Consider the following 22397-nt stretch of genomic DNA (forward strand, 5'->3'; position numbering starts at 1 on the left):
CGAGGACATTCAAAAATGTTCTAAATATAATTGTTATTTAATTTAATTTTTTTTTACATGGAATTTTATTTTATTTTATTTATTTAAAAAAAATTTTATTATAATATTTGATCATTTTTACATCAACACCATAGCTAAGCCAGTACTGGGGAGGACATTGAAAAATGTTTTTCATCTTTTTTAGGTGTCTAATATAGACATGGGTGAGTGGAAGGCTGCTGATACACAAATAAGTTCATGTTTTTCGTTCACAGGATCTCTGTTATTTATACATAGTTCACACTTTGGATGTCAGTCATGGAAAGATCATGACATTTGGAATATTGGTAACACTTTACAATAAGGTTCATTAGTTAAACATTAGTTAATGTAGAAACTAACATGAACTAACCATGAGCAATACATTTGTTACTGTATTTACTAATCTTCACTAACGTTAGTTAATAAAAATACAGATGTTCATTGTTAGTTCATGTTAGTTCACCGTTCATTAACTAATGTTAACAAGATTTTAATAATGTATTAGTAAATGTTGAAATTAACATTAACAAAGATTAATAAACGCTGTATAAGTGCAGTTCATTATTAGTTCATGTTAACTAATGTAGTTAACTAATGAACCTTATTGTAAAGTGTTTCCGGAATATTCTTATGGAGCAGTCTATGAGTATCATCTTGATAAATAATCGCTTATGACTATAACAGACACAGAGATCACGTACCACAAACATTTCGCCAGAACCTAAAAAGGTTGTGTTCCTACAGGAGGTGGTCCGTTTAGTCTCTGCATGGTTGCCAAAAGAATAAGTGTTGATCAGCGACCTCACACACATAAAATGTGGCCTAGTGCCACAATGAAATCACACCATCATAACATACAGATATATACACACTCTCACACAACAGACACTAATCATCAGGACACTAAGTTCTGCCCTTGACTCCAGCGGCTCCTGCAATGGCGCCCTCAGCCCCCCCACCACGCCCAACCCCACCTCAGCAGTCTGCCCTCCTGATGACAGCTTGACAGCAGCTGGCCAACACTTCCTGCCTGACCCTCTCTGCAGTGAGCCCACGCTGGTCCTGCATCAGGCCTACACTAATGACAGCAGCTTCAAGTGATTACAAGCAACAGGCCTCATTGTTCCATGTGCCCCCGCTACCTGCCAGCCCACTGCAGGTCCCCACTCATTAATTCCAGCTGTCAGATTGATGCTCGTCCTCTCAGATGGGACTTTGAAATCAGCCAGTTTTAAGGACACACATGGCAGGAGAGACAAGCTTAATGACATCCAATAAAGTCTTGCAAAAAAGGTCTCCCAGTCCCAGTTTCAAACACATTTTTGGAAAACTGAATCCGTCCAACTTTATTTGGTATAATTCATTCTTGTTTTCTACTACTGCTTAACTAAAAAACAAGCAAACAAATATATATGGCAATAATAATTTGGCATGAAATGAGCAAATCGGAATGATTTTTGAAGGATAATGTGACACTGAAAAGGATAGTTCACCCAAAAATGAAAATGCTGGCATTAATTAATCGCCCTTATGTCGTTCCCAACCCGTAAGACCTTCGTTCATCTTTGGAACACATACTAAGATATTTTTGATGAAATACGAGAGCTTTCTGACCCTGTATAGACAGCAACTCATCTGACACTTTCAAGGCCAGAAAGGTAGTAAGGACATCATTAAAATAGTCCATGTGACATCAGTGGTTCAACCGTAATGTTATGAAGCTATGAGAATACTTTTTGTGTGCAAAGAAAACAAAAAAGAATGAATTTAATAAACAAATTCTTCTCTTCCGTGTCAGTCTCCGCTATATGTGACCATGGACCACGAAACCAGTCATAAGGGTCCATTTTTTTTTAATTGAGTTGAATAAATAAGCTTTCTATTGATGTATGGTTTGTTAGGATAGGAAAATATTGGTCCAAGATACGACTATTTGAAAATCTGGAATCTGTGGGTGCAAAAAACATCTAAATATTGAGAAAATCGCCTTTAAGTTGTCTAAATTAATACCTTAGCAATGCATATTACAAATCCAAAATTAAGTTTTGATATATTTACAGTAGGACATTTACAAAATATCTACATGGAGCATGATCTTTACTTAATATCCTAATGATTTTTGGCAAAGAAATGATTTTGACCCATTCAATGTATTGTTGGCTATTGCTACAAATATGCCCATTACTGGTTTTGTGATCCAGGGTCACATATATAATTACCACTTTTTTTTATTGTTGTTGTTCCTAATACATCATACGTATTACAAGTAGACCACATCTGATATTTTATTATTTATAATAATTTAAACAATTGTAAGTTAAAAATATCTACTGACTGTATCACCTTATTGAATATTAAAAATCTTTGACCTTCCTGAAAGGGTAGAACATATGGACAGTGTGTATTTAAAACCTGCCATCATTTATTCAAAGGGTCAAATGATGAATAAGTCATAGATCTAAAGAAAAACAAAGTGATTTGGGTCAGAGTGTGCTTTTTTAAGGTGAGGTCAACTTTCAGTAGCACAGGGTATCAGGTTAAGAGAGTAGCACACAGGCTGCCAGGCAGAAAAGCACGTACGTAAGTGCCTCACATATGCATTCACTCACACTGTCAGTGACACCGATCTCATGTGGAGGCTGAAGCCACGCTCCTGTCCACCCTGATTTGTAAGCTCAGAGGATAATTAAGCACAAAGACTGGGATGTCTGAATGGGTCTGACTCAACAAAAGATATATATAACCATATGATAATGATAATGGATAACAACAACAAAAATAATAAACAAATGATAACCTTATTATAGGAAGAGGGTGAAAAAACAAACCTTTTAGTTAAAATATAAAGTTAACCAATAAAAAGGAGACAATGTTGTCTTTGTCTGCACCAATCCTTCAAACATCATTACATTGTGTTGACGAACTGTCCACTTTGAAATAGGGGCACTGATTTGTTCTAGCTAAATTCACTGTAATTTTGGCTCTATAGTGTAGTTTATTTTCCTTTGCTCCACTCATGGGATAGATCCAGAAGAATCGATTGAATGCTCCAAAACCAATATGACAGCAAGGCCAGAGCAATGCTAAGTGGATCATTTTCCTGCCTTCCTTTAAAACAGACTGACACATTTTAGCATGTCTACACAATGGAAGGTACTGTAAGTAAATAAATAAATAATTACAGTAGTAAAACAATATTTCATGAAGACTGGTATTAGTAGTCTCAATGGCTTTATCTCTATGTGGTTTGAGTCAAAAGTTAGACCTTTAAAAGGCAGTCACCCCATATTAATGCAAGATCTCACAAGCAAGAGTGCACTACAATCGGATATTCAAGATTGTATAAAACAGTTCAGTGATCAGTATGTAAATGTGTATCTTAAAGACTACGTGGAACTTCTTTGTTACTCCACAAATTTTGTTCAGTCATCTGTTACTAATTTAAAAATGACACATTAATTATCACTGAAGGCTTGAGTTGTTTCTGAGAGCCAGCATGATTGTATAGCACTGGTTTTATAACAGGTACATAATAAAGAAATTAATATTGAGTATCTTACATTTTAGAAACAATATTACGAGTTACTGTCTGGTTTTGCTTCACCAATGACAACAGTCCCAAACAATGCTGCATCAGATCCGCTGCAACACACAGCAGAGGTGTTTCCTGCAAGATTCAACAAATTGATTGAATAAATGATTCAACAAAAAGTTCCTGAAAGAATCAGTGGTTTGGAATGAATTGGTTGAGTTAATTATTCAAAGACTCATTTCTTTTGTTCCTCAACAACTGAATCAGCATTTTGGAATAAACTGGTTGAGTGAATAATTCAATGACTCACTCCTTTTGTTTCTCAGTGATTAAATTAGCATTGATGTCATGCTCTGTGAGTTTTTTATTTTAATAAATACTGAATAAATAAACCTCAGAATAAAAAAAAAATGTTTAGAAAAAAAATCGACTCTGTTTTTCTGCAATTTTGCATAGTTGCTGTGGTGTTAGATTGTTATAGAAGCACTCTAGAAATGCTGCTAAACCAATCAGGCTTAATGAACAGAACTAATTTTTGAATAAAGTCCAACAACATGAAAATTAAATGAGGGATGTTTTCCTGGGCAATAATGGTGGAAACATTCAGTAGTTATTTATTTTTTCTTTGAACTCATACAATGGATGTGCCGAAGTAAAAAGTGTGATAATAAAATAACAGTTATCAAGGCCCAATACAAGTACAGTTGGTGCAAAAATGCTAACATGCATAAAATATGAGTGTACATTTCTTTATCTCCAAAACATGAAGAACATGATGTCCTGGTGTGATGTTATGACTGTGTGAGTGTGAAAGTGTGTACATGTGTACTTGTGTGTGACATGTTTCACCCCAGATCGGGGTGCTGGCCTTGTAGCGGCCAGTGGTTAAACCACAGTAGCAGAAAGGTTAATACATACAGCACATGTTGCCTTCCACAACAGGTGGTGCGGAGCACTCAACGGCTCTCAGCATTCCTGCCTCTCTATGCTGGTGGCCCCTGGTATTCCAGGATTTACGCTGCCTCCCCTCCCTTCCCACTGCACAGGCCTGACTGACAAGCTAATCGTTGGGCTGGGATCCCCTCAGCTATTGATTCCACTGCAACACAACACCTCCCAGTCAATGAAACTGCAATATAATGGTTGAGCTGCGAAGAAAAGGGGAGGATTAGCGGGTCGAGCAACTGGAAGAAATTTGCTGCTGCCGCCTCCGCTGCATGGGCCTCGCTCCTCCTTGCAGCTGCTAGTAGGTAGAAACAGGGCGGCACAAATAAAGTGAGGAGGAGAGATAGAAATTCTGAAAAAAAATTTGTCTCAGGGGGTAGTGCTAAGAAAGGCAAGTTATTAAAAGCCACAAAGCGGAGCCCATGCTGGGTGCGAAGAAATAGCCGCGGCGCAAAAGAAAGCACATTTGAAAGGATGGGGGTGTCCTTTCTAAATTGTTCCAATCCTTTGAGTGTTTTATTTTGCTGGGTTTTGTAGTTTAGCAACGTTAGCCTGAGAGGGGAGTTCGGCGGCACCTTGTTCAAGCACCTTGTTCAAGCACCTTGTCACAGCACATTATAGTACAAAAATAACAGTCTAAACAGCATACACCTTATTTCGGGGGGGATAACTATTTATTTATTTGCCTGTAAATTAGCTTCAGCTGGAGTGCTTCAGTACACATCACAGTCAAATAGTGTAAGTTCATTTCTGACTAATTCTGCTTTTCAGTCTATTTACTGTGCTGCCTGAGCTGTGTACAGCTGAGCAATGGCTATCGATTCAGGTTGGGAGAAAAAAAAGTAACAGCAATTAGTGGCTTTATTGTTCCAGTTCCAGTGTTTCAGTCAACGATCCAATTTCTCTTTTGATTGCACACTTAATTAAAACAAATCTGTTACATATCTCTCAGGGATCAGTGACTGTTTCCAGCGCCTTAGTGAGTCAATGCAGTAGTGACGATGAAAAATCCATATTTTCAGGCATCAGTGCCATAGGGAGTCATTCAAAACCAGCTGAATATTGACACAATCAACCCGTCACTAAAATGCAATCCTTTCCCTAAGGGACAGGTGAATTATGTTAACATCTGAAACTGTTCGTCTTAGGAATTTCTTGCCTTAAAAACAACAAATAAGTCTTTCACAAAAGATAAAACAAGTTGATACTTTGAAGAAGAAACAAAGCCACCATTAAGTTATTGAGTTTTAAAAGTGACACAGAACACATGACCCCTTGGCCTTTTCCTCCCCAGGTTCCCTCTGTAATACTTAAGATATTGTTCAACTTTGAGTTTTTAAGCTTCTCTCCCTCTGGGCAGCTTTTATGTGCCATAATGTGTGTGCACTTCTGTTACTCGACTACATGAACTATTAACAAAATGTATGGTCGATCAGTTCAGCTGAAATTTGCAAAAAAAAAAAACCTGATTGTGGATGCTCGTGTTCTGCACGGTAACTTCAAATGATGTGTTCTCCACCGCACCTTTTAGCAATTTTGTTTTTATGCCTGCTCTGTTAAACACAATGGCCGTATAGTCCGTAACACTTCATCTACCCAGAGGGCTACATAAAATCTCAAAGTCATTCAATAGAAGGATCCAATACCACTGTTTAACCTATCGTGCTTGGTTTTATTTTTTGAAGTGGAGGATCTGCCTTTATTGGCCTGACTGTGGTACATCCCATAAAAAAAAAAAATGAAGAACCGAAAGAGAGGAAACATTCAGACTGAGGAAAAAGAGTTTCACACAAAGTCACTGTGTGTGTGTGTGTGTGTGTGTTGCATTCACACCGAGAGTGTGTACTAATAAGTGACATAAGCCCGTCGACAGCGACGTCATTTGTGCACGGGGTTCAACAACAGAAACAAAGAAGAACAACATTAACAACAGGAGGATGGAGGATGCTGTGATCGGAGCTGTTTCCCAATAATGGACATGGAAAGTTGACGTATACGTAAAGTGATTGAAAGAATGGAAAGGAGGACTAAGAATCTCCAACGACAACTGGCAGTGCTACATTTGCTACAAGTGCCTGCACTTCAGCGTCCGTCCATCTATCGCTGTTCTCCATACTTGCGAAATAAGTTGACACAATGTTTACAGTATGTTTACACGGCGTTTTAAAAAATCATGGCGGGTGAGGGCGTTTTCGAACACGTTTGGCCAATCAATGTCTACTTACGTCACGATTAGTACCAGTTGTGCTGGTTAGACCCTGCTCTGGAGTAGGAGCTAATTTGGTTCTCGAAAAAGGCAGTCCGGTACTAAAATCGCATCCAGTTCCGCCGGTGCGAAAACGCCAAAAAGTGGGTAGTTCCACAATTAGTTCTGGTACTATGAAAAGGTTCTAGCGGTGCGAAAGGCCCTTATCTATCTATCTATCTATCTATCTATCTATCTATCTATCGATCTACACACACACACACACACACACATTCTGACTCCCTTTTCACTATTTACTGTATATGCATGTAAATAAATGTATAGAACTGATACAAATCTTATGAAATATACAGCAAAATGGCTGGCACATAAGTTCAGAGAATGAGCATGCTCATATCCAATTCCTGTATGACATTCATAGCACAAGAGCTTATTAAACAGTGAAATCTGAGCCAAAGTTTACTGACTGGTCGACCTTGTTTGGCTCATTACTATATACAAGAATCTAGTCAGAATTTCGTCCACTGTAGTGTCACACTGACATCTCCAGACATCTGTAGCCAAGCTCAGCAATGTCATCAGTGTTTTTCTGTCATTATTATATATGCTGTATATTTCATAAACTACCATAAAGTTGGTTAACTGATTAGACTAAAGGAAAGCTAAATTGCCAGCAGAGGTCAACAAAGGGAATAGTGGTGTATGTGCGCGCAGACCCACACACAGTTTCTAATAACAAAGTCTATTCTATTGGTGACATTTGCAACTTGATACCCCTATACAGGGCAAAAAAAGTAATTGGCACGAGAAGGCCTTAGCATAAAAATAGAGGGCTAGTGTCACGGCAAATGTCAAAGGTTTGACCTTCCCTACCCTCCACACAGCCGGCCAATCCTGACGACTTCTGACCACCCCTAGAGCCATAACTTTGGCTTTAGGCATGCCAGGCCCTGATTGGTCATCACACCATTCTACTGAGTGACATGTAAAGGCATCATGGAGGAGGAGTAATGACCTTTACTCTAAAGTCACATCTCACCAACAATGTCATGCTGTCAAGAAGCTGTCCGTCTTCATGGAGACATGTTTATAGAAAGAGAGGAGTTAATTGAAATTTTCTTCATTTGATGTTTCATTTTAGGGACAGACGTTTTGAAAGCTGACAGCATTACTAAAATGACTGAATGTAGGGGCTTTTAGCTTGTTTATAACTAGGGACAAATTCTCAAAACAAAACACAAAACTAAACAAAACAAATACAAAAGCAAACAAACAAAACAAAGCAAAAGGAAGCAAAACAAAACAAAAACTGCAAGTAAATATTTTCAATGCCTCTTAGTCATCAAAGCTGCATTGCTTCAAGCACACAGGATAACACATATTTATACTACATAGAGCTAAGTAAATATTATTGTGACGATGTCATGTTTGATGACACAGCCTTGACTCTAAACATCCACATGTATAGGACCCTCTTAAATGGGGTTGGACCTCTGTGCAGTCCAGACATGACCTGGAAAGACTCATTTCTTCCAGGTCAGTGTGTGGCTATTCCCTCTTGACTTGCTCAGTAAGCATAGCACTCTTTGGCGTTGCCTAATTGCTATACAATAGAACTGCACTAATTATTATGTACATAATAATGGTCTGAACGTCTGAAATCTGAATAATGGAAGACAGATTCTTATTTTTAAGCCTAAAAGCCATTCATCTTCATTTACATAAGGCAACGGCTGTAGAGTGACCAGGATGAGATCAGAGGTTTGGTTAAAAGGTTCAAGTCATCTTCCAGAAACTTCAAAGGTTCTCACACAGAACGTACGGGTCAGTCAATAAAGCTTGTACAAAGAAAAAAAACCCTCCTTTTTCCAGCCCTTCACTCAAAAACAGGCACTTCAGCGATAAAGCTGAAGGCAGTTATTACATGGTGACTTTTAATACAGAAGCGATTTGCGGTCGCCAAAGCCCAGGCCTGCCCAAGGCGAGCCTCGTGCACGGCCGTTCTAATGGGACCAGTTTGTTGACTGTCAAGATAATGGAGAAATCAGTAACAGACGGGCCAAGCACCGTAAATAGCAGAGGTAATTAGAGAGCCTGTCACAAATCCAGGAAGGTTTGATGTTCTTGGTGGTATAAGAGAGGAAAAAGGTAACAGGTACCAAAAGTGATGACACACAATACACGTTTATGGGGCCAGTCTTCTGGATGTATTACAGGACTGTTGACAACTGCTGGCATGTGTGAGCACTTCCATTTTTATAGACTTTTCTTGATTACTTAAAGGTTTCACATCACACAATTCATTAATAATAATTTTTTTTTTCTAAATCAAATCTAATTGTAGATGTTGTCATAAACAGTCATAATTTAGTTTTCCATTACCATTTTCAGATAATTAAACAGCATTTATTCCTGCTGTCCTGACTTCTAAAGACCCAGATATACTTCAAGCAAAATCAAAGAATGTGTGTGGTGTGATGTCATTTCGAACAAAGTCAAGCCAAAACGAAGTTCATATTGAGTTCTTTTGAAGAGTTTGAAACAGCTTGCCAAGGCGAACTTTCTGGAAAATTTAGCTTTGCCTTCTTTGACATGGAAATCTTTTGAGGTTCATTTCTGTGTTCAGTTCACAGTTTTTACATGTGGTAACACTTTATTTTAAGGACCTATTATGCTAGTAATATGCATGCTAATAAACAATTAGTTAATAGTGAGCTATTAACTAGTTGCTTATTAGCATGCATATTACTAGCATATTGGCTGTTTATTAGTACTTATAAAGCACATATTAATGTCTTATTCTGCATGACTACATTTTAAAACCCTTAAACCTACCCCATACCTAAACTTAACAACTACCTTACTAACTATTAATAAGCAGCAAGTTAGGAGTTTATTAAGAGAAAACTCCTAATAGTGAATATGTGTCCCCTAATCTGTTGTAGATTACTACAATAACACATGAAGTTAATTAAAATAGAAACACATCAGATAATGAGCAGACTGAAATCAGAATTTCTCTCCATCCCAAAATTTAAATATTAAAACAGATTATTATGCAGATTTAATATTGAAAGCAATCTGAAATACATATCTAACTTCAAATTCAGTGATTCATCAAACTGCGCTTGTGGTATCAATACTGTACCTTCCTAATGCAAGAAATAAAGAAAGAAAGAAAGAAAGAACTGAAGTAGCATAGCTACTAATGAATGGAATACTTTGTCTAAATGCAAGACAAAGAGATGCAATGTAACCCCAGTTACACTGGCAGAACATTAAATATTTTCCATTGATTTTCATATCTTCATCTTGCTGCCTAGTATTTCTGTAAATAGGTGAAGGTTTAGCTCTTACGGGGATTTGCTATTTTCTGTTTCTTTGCCGTGAACCTAAGGTCTGCATAAACAGTGGTTCTCTCATAATATTTTTCAGCCCTCAGCGTTTTCTGGGGCAGGCTTCATCTCTGGGGATTTTACAGAAATATCCCAAATATCAGAGCATCTGACTCTTTTGCAAGACTTACCTTTGCTGGTTCAAAGTGTTACAAAAAGTCAACCGAAACTGTTTGACAATTGATAGCAAGGTGGAATACAATCCAAGAAGTTTGCACTTTTAGAAATGGTTATAGTTTATGTCCATTATCGTTTTATTTTAAATGAAAGTAATATTTAACATCTAGTTTTGACAAAGCTGTGCAGTGTTCTTTTTAACTGGACTGTAAACTTAAATTAGAGTCTGCTGTGCTGTATGGCCATGATATAAATATAGTACCATTACATTCTTGAGGAAGAAAAAAAAGTCTACATTCATTTGTAATAATAGCAAAAGAAATAAAACTCCATTTGACCAAGCTATATTTTCCACCATAAAAATTATTTTTATGTGCATTGGCTTTTGCTTATCCTGAAATGTGGCCAATTTATGACGTTTAACCTTGTTATGACAGGTAAAATATGTGCTGTGTGTTTCTAGTGAGACGTTTTTAAGAGACAGTAAATAAGCTTTCCAAGGTGAGAGTGATCAAACAAATGCTCTAAAGCATCCAAAAGATATCTTTTAAAGAATTAACTTCGAATAAACAGATATATAAATGCGTCCATGAATTCTCGGTGTCGCTTTCAATTATATCATTTTTCAAATATCTACATGTATAAATGCTTTGGCATTTTAAATTGGGTAAAGAGAAAATAAAGTGGTGTTAATGTTGTATTTCATTGAATAAAATATGATATATATTATATAACATAAAATAAAATAATTTATTTGAAAATGTGTTATAATTTATCAAAAAAATAATAATATGGTCAAATAAACCATGAATGAATGAATGAATGAATGAATCAATGAATGAATCAATCAATAAATTAATCAATAAATCAATAAGCAAGCAAGCAAGGAAGATGTAATTTCTACTTTTAGTAAGTATACCTTTCATTTAAAAAATAAATAAATAAATAACTTTGCTTAAGTAACGGAGAATGTCTTGAAAAAACGCTGAACAAAGCTGTTCTATTATGTGATAAAGTAAAAGTTGTGGCATGTTTCCTTTGAGTGGTTTTCTCTCAGTTTCTGTGGCAGTAGGAAGTCCGGGACACATCCTTGCCTTGGCCCCATGGGAAGGAAATGGGCAGAGCTCTGTGCTGTTTGTGACCCCCTTCATATGGAAAGTCATGACTCGACCTTGACGCTCCGCTGACAGCTCTGGGCCTCCACAGCTCAAGAGCAGTCATCACAGGCAGGATGACTGCACACAGACACTCCCAAACACAAATATGTGTGACGACTGCCTATAAAGTGCCTCTATAAGCATGTGGTCTCTACCAGATTATCCAACATATGGAGCCCAGAGATTCTCCCAAACAGAGGAAATGTTCTTTTTGAGAGCATAAACTTTTATCTCTTCATATTCATGTTTATCTGTTCTCTTCATATATATGTTAGGATTAACTTATCCATTATTTATAAAATTTTCGTGTTGAGAGCAGAAACATGTTTTGGATATGGTTTTGGTAAATCATACGACAACATCCTACAACATTAAGTAAATGGAAAGACAAATTAAAATCATATTTTAAACAAACAGGGAAAAGTGGGGCAGCAAATATTTGTCAGGGTATTTTCTCTTTTTTCTCGGGGTATCCATACATTTCTGTACAAGTACAAACGTTAAAATTAAAGGTACAAAACATGGATCTCAAAAAGATATTAAAATGTAACTTTGGAAAACAGAATTCAAAACAACTACATAAAAATCCGCTTTCAAGAGTTCAATAGGAACATTCATGTCTGCGCGTGAGTCATTTAGACTTGACCTAGGCGACTCAACACAGTCGCACATGCAGGTGAAACTTTTAAACAAATATTTGACATTGCTTAAACACACTTCTCTTCACTCCGGTTGCTTAAAAGCATTCTCCTTTTCTGTACAGCCATGCAAGACTGCATCTCAAAAGACAACGCCTTTTCATTGGCAAAAGCGTCATTACAGTAGCCAGTGAACTGGATGGCATGCACTCTCAGTCATGCAACTTTGGTTATACCTCAATTCATTAGTTATGTGCTGGTCAGTTTTCTTTACAACAAAAACCTCACCTGCCCAGCCCAGATCCCACATATCACTTTCTTTTACAGTATAACACACACAATGGGGAAGTCGTGGTCTAATGGTTAGAGAGTTGGACTCGCAACCCAAAGGTTGTGGGTTCGAGTCTCGTACAGGCAGGGATTGTAGGTGGGGGGAGTGAATGAATAGCGCTCTCTTCCACCTTCAATACCACGACTGAGGTGCCATTGAGCCCTTGAGCAAGGCACTGAACCCCCAACTGCTCCCCGGGCGCCGCAGCATAAATGGCTGCCCACTGCTCCAGGTGTGTGTTCACGGTGTGTGTGTGCACTAAGGATGGGTAAATGCAGAGCACTAATTTCTAGTATGGGTAACCATACTTGGCCACACACACACACACACGTACGTTTATTTTCATAATGCACATTGCATTGTACAATTTCTGTGAAAGTATTTACAGGCCTCTTAAAACCATGGGACTCAAATCAAACATTTTCTGCTTGATGCATGATGAAAAGCAACGCATAAGCTAAAACTAGCATTCCCAGTCAGGAAAACTAAAACAAAAATCATCGAATATGAAATCGTTCACCTAAAATCCCATCCTGTAAGCATATGTGCTCCTCAGTCTTTCGGTGAATCCTTCCACTAAAACACCCAAAACATGCACACCGACTCTCTCACGCTCACACCCCACAACACATACACATATTCTCTCCGCATGCGTTGGATCATAAAGGTAAATGGTGACTCCCCGGATTTACGAGCCCAGAAAATAGGATGAAACCATTTGGATTTTATTATTCCATTTACTCTTCCCCCGGACCACAAAGTGGTTCTGAGAGCCTGTTTTATGTATTCAGCTGCTTTTCCCCCCTCCACAAGCATGTGGAGCCGCTTAAATAAACCATCAAGTGGAGCCCAGCTGCAACAACAACCGATCGATCGGAGGCAGGTTTCACGTCTGAGCGCTGCGCCGCCAGCACGCTGGCTTCAGCAGGTGGGGTGGGAGTAGTAATTTGCTGCCGAAGGGCTTTTGTGTCTGCCTGACTTCAGAAAAACTGTAACTTCTGCCTCCCCTGATAGATAGCCGTGCAGGCTGATAGAACGTGTGTGTTTGGAAAAGATTCGCTGCTGTATAAACAATCGACTCCCTACCTTCCACAACATCTGGGAACTCTCAAGCGTCAGAAACAAATAACTGCCCCGAAACAAATAACTGGGGACTAGTTAGTCTCTGATTAGGTTTTAAACAACACATCATGCTCTAAGGAGAGTGCCGTATTGCCTCATCGGAGACCGAAGCAGAGAACTCAAATCAAACAAAACAGCTACAACTTACAAACAAGCCAATTGTGATCTGTTAAAACTCTGTTAGCAATTCTATAATAAGTTGGAAAGTACTGTAGCTGCAAGCTTTAATCTGCATAGCTGCTACTAAACGAGTCATATAAAAACAAAAATGCCGACCATAAAATTCATAACTGCCATCATCTGCACCTATTCATATGGGTCAGTTTGCAAAGGTCAAGATATTTGGCACTCTTGAGAATAGCATGTTTGTCTTTTGCTGTTAAAAATTATATTACATAGTGGAGAGGAAATAGCAGGGAGATCGAGAAATAATACATAATATACAATAATATGGCTCAATGTATAATTGTACACATTTTTAAGCACAAGGTCACTGCTTTAAAACAAAAAAGCATGTTTTATTGTATCATAGAGGAGAGGAAATGACAGGGAGAAGGGGAGGAACAAGATCGAAAAATGTCGCGCTGCTCGCGTCCTGTGTAGACACGGTGTAAGATGAAGAACATGAAAAGTAAAGGAAATGACAGGGAGAATGAGAGCAAATTAACTAGAATTAGCACCATGGCTCAACATATCTCAAACACAGCTTTGAAAACAGCACCTTTTCATCACAGAGAAAAGGAAATATCAGCGAGAAGGATCAAAAAATGATGCAAGTCGGACTCAAACCCGCGCTCTACACATAATCACCATGGCTTAACATGCCAGAACATGTGTGCTAAATAGTACATAAAGAACAATGGAAACACAGCTCTGAAAATAGCACCTGTATTTAATCATATAGTAGAGGAAATGACAGTGAGAATGGGGAACAAGACTGAGAAATGATGCAAGCCAGACTCAAACCTGCATCATCCACATGAGGGACATGTCTCAACATATCAGAACATGCTAAGACACGGCTCTGAAAATAGCACCATTCATTTAATCCTGCTTCTCAACCAAACAGCCAGATTCCTCTCCTCCTGTCAGCACCTTTGACTTGTTGGTCTGCATGTTTGGAAGCAGGACTCCCCACGTTATCTGTAATCCCCAAGTCTGCTTAAGACTAACGCTTAGATGAATTGAGACTGTGATCTTAACCTTTTTCATGCTTTCAAGTAGAAGACAGAGAGTTATCAAAGCATTCCGCATTGCATCAGGGATTTCCCATCCTCTCAGCATCCACACCTTTGTAATTTTATCCCGAGACGTGTTGTTGTAAACATATGCCGGTCGCCAAGAAGTATTTTCTTGCATGGCGGATGTGTGCAACCTTAAAAAAACAACAGATGTCTAGTCATGCAATCAGATAAATTCACAAATACTTCATAATAATTCAGAAAAACTGATCTAATGACTATTGTAATATCAAACAAATAGATTCATAAACTAATCCTTGATTTTCCATTCACAGGTGCACTTTATTTTGATTGGAGCACCTGCCATACAATTAAGCAAAAAGCTGTATGCGCTTGTAAATGCATTGTGATGTGGATTAATCCATTTTTGATACAGTACGCTGTGCCGACCAGAAGCTGCTCCTCTCCTGCAGTGAAGCATTAGTTGCAGTGTCTGCCTGCTCCATGATTAATCTTTGTATCCCTGCTGCCTCGTCAGTGCTCGCTTGCTTGTCTTAGTGAGAGCAGATAAGGTGTGGTGAGTTAACAGAATCCCCGCCTGCTCTGGAAGAGACCGGAGCGCCATTACTTAGTCTGGCGCTCTTCCAGAGTCTCGCTCTCATCCTCTCTAACTGCTTTACTCTTAGACTGACACATTAGACTTAATGCTTATATGAAAGTGAGAGCTGGTAAGATCACTTAAACACTACTTGTGTTATATTCTGGGTTTGACCAACTCAGTCAACGTCATTTGTGGCATAATGATGATCATCAAAAAATATATTTTCACTTGTTCCTCCTTTTCTTTAAAGTAAACAAACAAACAAATCTGGGTTACAGTGAGGCTCTTACAATGAAAGTCAATGGGGCCAGTCTATAAACATTGAAATACTCAATGTTTCAATAACGTAGACACAAGACATAAACAATATGCATGTTAACATGAGTTTTAGTATTTAAAAAATACAAATTCTGTATGAAGTTATGCATATTGTACAAGCAACAGCATGACAAAGTAACACCATAAACCCTAAAACAACTTACATCATGATTTAAACAGCTGTACAGCTCAGATAATAGCAATAATTAGAATAAAATGAAATGATATATTATTATTACAATGTTATTAATTATTAAAATAATTAGCTAGAATAGCAGGATTACTGCACAAGCTTTAATTGAATTATAATTTAACAAACAGTTTTACAGACCAAACTAATAATAATAATAATAATAATAAAAATTATTATTATTACAAATAATTAATTTCAACAAGAAACAAGACAATTGTATACACTTTTCACAGTGTTACAGATCAAACAACATTTGTATAAAATAAATGATAAAATCATTATTCATAATAAAATAATTAATAATAATATTAAAATTGTATTCATTATTACAATAAAACAGAAGAATTACTACACAAGCTTTTATTGAATTATAATTGTAACAAACAGCTTTACAGACCAAACAAAATAATAATAATAATAGTTACTATTATTGTTATTATTATTTTAATCATCATAAAAATTATAATTAATTTTAAGATGAATTACTGCAAGATTTTATAAACCTTTCAAAAAAGAGTTATTAATAATAATATTAAACTATTATTTTTTAAACAATTAGTTTGAACAGAAGAATTACTGTGCAAGCTTCCACATTTCTGCTTTAAAATCCTTCAAAGATTTGTCCTTTTTTATGGTTTCTGCTTTTTTACAAAGAAAATGAGGGACAAGTAGAAGTTATTTTTTTGTGGTAATCACTGTTTTGCACAAATGCTGTCAAAAGAGCCTAACTTGAATTGAACCCGGAATTTTCCTTTAAGAAGGGCTGTCCAAATGTGAGCGCACACACACACGTTCTTATCCACGACTGAACTTTTGCACTGCTCTTCAGAGTCTGGAAAGCCCCTCCTCCAGCATAAATACACACACCTCTGTGCACACAAACACACACCCAAGTAAATCCAGTTCCGAGACAATTTAAGCCAATTACAGTGCAGGGGCAAATGGTTAACCTCCATAATATACATTTCCCAGCCTCCAGCCTCCTGCACTTGCCTGTCATCCCAACAGCAGAGTTATGCACTGCAGACGGGTGTCCCAGGCGACCTGGTTAGAGTTGGCTCAATTCATTAAGCCGAGGCCCGTGCACAGGCCCGAGTTCACACGGTGAAGGCACTTGCAGCAAACAGCTGCCACACATTCCTGATGGGAGGGCCAGGCAGATGTCCAAGGACAATCAAAGGGAGAGGCAGGGGAAAGTTTACGATCTAGCGTTTGCCAGGGCCTCACTGAGCTGCCTCTCCATCCCCTCCTTAAAGACAGGGTGCAGCTGGTGAGACTCAAGGCACTGTCCAGGCCCGACTCCCTCTCCCTTTCTTTTTCTCTCTCTAGCACAGCCTATCCTAGTCCGAGAAGACTGTCAATATCAGCTGCCTCTTCAGCTCTGCAGAGTGAGTGCAGAAGTGGATGGGTATCCTCTTTGACACTGCCAAAAGCAATGCGGGCCAAGAGCGTGAGTACAAAGATGAAAGTAGAGCTTCACACCCAGACACAATAAGACTGCCCACACTGAGCTCAGGAGAATGGCACTTTTGTTAAACTCACTTCAGATTCTTGGGATATCCATCTTGTATTATTACAAGTGGCATCATGTAGCCTTTTTATTTACTGCATTAACTGTGCCATTTCTGTTTGAACTGACATTGAGATTATGACAACATTAAAAAATATATAAATTTTTTCTGACTTGTATAATAATATTCTAAAATAAAATTATATAAAATTACAGGATAAATACAAGAGCTGCTGGCTCACAGGTTCAGGTCTGACCTGGATCATGCCCTTATTCTCACACCAACTTTTAAGTTTACACTCACCTGAAAGCAAATAATAATAATAATAATAATAATTGATTAATAAAAATAAAAAAGCTCTTTATGAGCTCAACTGCTAAATTAGAGATTAAATATAAAATTTATATAATATAAATAAATATATTATTTAAATTATTAAACATTAGTTTTAAATGATAGTATATATTCAAAATTATTAAATTATTAATTGTTTAGAATAAATAATAATAATAAATTATCCTAAACAATGAATAATAATAATAATAATAATAATAATAATAATAATAATAATAATAATAATAAGAAAAATTTAATAATAATAACAATAATAAGAATTGTTATTATTATTATAAAAAATAATTATTTTAACAATTATTTTTAACATTACCATCATCATCAACAACAATAACAAAGTCAAAAATAATTTCAACTTGTGCAAAAATGGCACTTTATGAGACATTAAATATTAAATTGGAGACTAAATCTAAACATTTTTATTATAAAATCAGTTGCATTCTACTTGCTTTATTTACAACAAAAACACCTTTGGCACAAAGCGAGACAGGCCTGCCACTGGAGGCTCCTCAGAAAAAAAAAAAAAAAAAAAAGAATGCCTGTATAAGAAATCCATTAATATATGTTAAAACTTCAGAGAGTGGGCCACAATTATGGTATTATTTAAGTTTGGTAGTGTTTCTTTCGCAACAAAGCAAACTGCCATTCATTGACGGATGGGTCTTTACTTGAATTAGTCTGGATGTCACCACTCTTACTTGTAAAACCCTTACCAAGCCACATAGAATAATACTGCAATGTAGTTTTGGCTTCACCTTGGCTTACCCTCGGCTTTATTCCACAGCTAACACGCCACTGACTGGATACTACGTGTGTTTGCACTCCTGCTCTTAAATTCCTCATTACACAAAGATGAACAATGCATAGAAAGCTCCTATAGCGAGGAGCCAAGTCTCACCCCCATAGAGGCCCTTAGCAGTTTCTCTTACTAAAACAGCATGTGCCTTGCTTACCCACTCGAGTTTGCTGGGACTTTCTCATAGATATCCCTTTATTTATGGGATATTTGCACTCTAGAGAGCAAACGTGTGAATCTATTTAAAATGCAAATACTTTATTATTAATATTTTTTTGCATGCAAAGACACAATGTTTCTGTTGTTTATATGGCTTTGAGTATAGGATTTTAATTCAGCTTCAAACGATCTCCAAAATCGGTACTTTAATTGAGCGATAACCGCTCGTCGCAATCATCGGTTCTAGACTGCTTTCCTTGTACCTTGCAAAATAACTCTGTGAAGAATCCCGCAAGAACAAAATAGAGACATTGTGAAAGGAGGCTTGTCTCCAGCTCTATTGGACAGAGAGGAGTCAAAGGGAGAGACCCCACTGGATTTCAAAAGAGGAGTGACAGCTCGTGAAATCCTGACTGAGATGTGTGAAAGACCACTCCATACGCATGGGCTTCCACAGACACTGAGATACACAGTCACCCCCCCCAGCCCGCTCTTAACATGCAGCCCAATGATTAAAGGAAAGTGCACACACATCTCTCTACCTCCTCCCCCTTCTTCTCTCTGTATCCTTTCACTTTTATCCCTCCTTACTCCACATCTCTTACTCCTTCTCTCTCTCTCTCTCTCTCTTTATTGTACACAGGCACAGCATGGCTCCGGTTGTAATCACCGTTGGACACAATTTCAGGGACAATTTAAAGACTATTTATTATCTTCAGTCAATAAGAGCACGGATAGACTGACTCTGTGGATGTTCATTTGAAACCTAATGGATAGAGCTTTAAATGCTTCCCAATTGGTTTACAGTAGGAGAGACTCACTACTTAGTTTCTCGTTTGTTTTGTTTTTTTCAGAGGGGGAGGGATTTTCTTTTCAAGAAGATACAAATATTTTAGGACTTTATGTATTCTCGGTGGAGAAAAAAAAACACAGTATTAAAAAAAATGATTAGCAGCACAGATTGCTGGGGCTGACATGGTATTTCAGACAATTAGACGAGTGTTACAGTTAGCTTTACAGATTCATCCTTTGGGAAATGGGCATTGCAACTCATTTGCAACCACAACAGTGGATGAAAAACAGTAAATACAAAAGAAATAGCAATAATGTGCATTAAGTCTATGGATAACAAATATTTGTTAGCATGATTATCCAACGCGCACAAGGATAAAGCAACATTTTATTGAAAATTATGGGATGATTATGAGAATTATGAGATGATATCAAAAATCTAAATGACCAAATGTACACAACCATTCATAATGTTTTTGAATGTCTCTTATGCTCACTATAATGCTGCATTTATTTGATTAAAAATACAGTATGAACAGTAATATCAGCCTGTCATGTTTGATCAGTTTAAGGTGTAATAGAATTATTTATATATTTAAAAAAAAATGTTAAAGACCTAAAATTTTGAGTAGCATATACAATTTATGAATGATTTTTAAAGCAACATTTTACATTAAGTTGTAATAAAGCAATTAAATTAAATTAAATTAAATTAAATTAAATTAAATTGATACATTTGCATCCTTTTTTGGACATACTTGGGTCTAAAATAAAAACAAATAAAATTAAATTAAAAACATAAAAAGAATAGGATAAAAATAGAATAAAATCAAATGTAATAAAATATAGTAAAAAAAAATAATAATAAAATACATACATAAAAATCTCCATGAATCGCCAAGCAGCGACATGAGATGTGATAAGGCACAACCTGCACTTGGCAAAAGTGGCCTATAGTAGATCTCCAGGTGAGAGTGACTCTTAATTACACATGAGAAGATGGTAAGACGTCTGTTTAGCAGCATGAGACTATATTTAGACAGAGCCGTATCACAGCCCGCTCCTCCCCATACTTACCCTCTGTCCGGCCCACTCCCTGTCTGCTGTTTACACACACATTCACAAGTACTTGATAGGTGAACTTATTTGCAACCTGCAGATTTGTTTACCCTAGCATTAGCAAGTAATGGGCTGGAAACAATAACAAGCTCATTTAGATGTACTACCCCCCTGCTAGTCTTTGGTGTCATTAAATTGGGTTTGTACAGTTGTAGCTGAAGGAGGAATCTCATGTCTTGTGTGTGTGTGTGTGTGTGTGTTAGGGCGGTCGGGGACAACATGATGAGTGTGACTTAAAAGATTTGTGACTTTTAATTAAATTGTAATGCTCAAATTTCTAAATGGGGAAAAAAAAACATTTCCCTCGGCGAACACAGGAGAGTAGGAAGCTGAGACATTGAATACCACATCATTTTTCATCCGGCATTATCAGAACACATGTGTGGGGGAAACATGTCATCAACTAGTCGTTTGGAGTTAAAACTTAAATGCCAGCAGCTATTAGCCGAGCCAGACAATTTGATGAATGAAATACCATTAGAACTTCAGATTTCCAGACATCTGAGGCATTCTTTTATTCAACATACAGCTCCCTAACCCTTACAGTGGAGAAATTAATGGTGTTTACATAGCAGCCCGTTTTTTTACAATTCACGTCGGCCGTGTTGACCTCTTTTTGTGCGAGATCAAAGGTCACTGACAAGACAACACTGCCTGAGATTTGATTTATTGTGCTGGAAAAGTAATGGGGGGGATTTCAAAGTTTACCAGACTCTGAACTGTCTTGAAGCAGACTCTTGTTTGGACTGCTGGTTGCAATTTTGACCAATGAGTCTCTTGATCTGACACAGAGGCTAAAGAGGAAGACTAATGGATGTCACAGAACCTGCGTTCTGTTCTGTGTGTGTGCTGAAGTAAATTCAGCTATCTGCACGCACTGCGAGTTCTTCCTCATACGTGTATAAACAACTCTTTTAAAGCCAGTTTCACTCAATACATTGCCATGAAGCACTGGTATTGTTTTTATTAGATATTGTGGCCTAAGTGACAGCACGGGAAAATAATTATGAATATGACTGCACCTGGGTTTTGTACTGTTTGCAAAAACATCACCAAGGAGAGGTCGTTACCTGACCCTTCAGAGCTACGCATACGTGTTACAAGCCGTCTGTAAGAGGCAACACTGTACTGCCAGAATATAATGTGCTATTATTATAGGGAATCCAGTGCATTGGTTATGGTAATAAGATAATATCACATGTGAAGACAGGATGACAGCCTGTGTTGACACAAATAGTTGCCAGTGTTCAATGTTCTACTGAATTTGGGTAGTATGGATACATTTCTTTATTTACTTACATACTCATATGACATATTTAAAGGAATAGTACACCCAAAAAATTAAAATTAGCAAAAAATGTACTCACCCTCATCCAAGTGCGGTTGTTTTTTTTCCACAGATTTTGAGAAATATATCACTGGCTCACCAATGGCTAAAATCTGAGTCCTGAATAGCAATATGAATAATATTGCTTTCTCCAGTGGATAAAAAGGGTTATCTTGTCTGAATCAGGAGGCAAATGCACAACATCTATAGTAAAAAAAAAAAAAAAAAAAACTTTTTATTGACATCACTTAAGACTTTATTGCACAATGCACATTTCTTAATATTATGCCTAAAATGTGTTTTAATATCACTATTAATAATAAATATATTAATAGTGCAGTCAAGAAATATAACAAAAAAAACTTTTTATTGACATCACTTAAGACTTTATTGCACAATGCACATTTCTTAATATTATGCCTAAAATGTGTTTTAATATCACTATTAATAAGGATTGTATGAATAGTGCAGTCAAGAAATATAACAAAAAAAACTTTTTATTGACATCACTTAAGACTTTATTGCACAATGCACATTTCTTAATATTATGCCTAAAATGTGTTTTAATATCACTATTAATAA

This window comes from Sinocyclocheilus grahami, unplaced genomic scaffold (assembly GCF_001515645.1).
Source record: "Sinocyclocheilus grahami isolate Dianchi unplaced genomic scaffold, SAMN03320097.WGS_v1.1 scaffold360.1, whole genome shotgun sequence".
Classification (NCBI taxonomy): domain Eukaryota; kingdom Metazoa; phylum Chordata; class Actinopteri; order Cypriniformes; family Cyprinidae; genus Sinocyclocheilus; species Sinocyclocheilus grahami.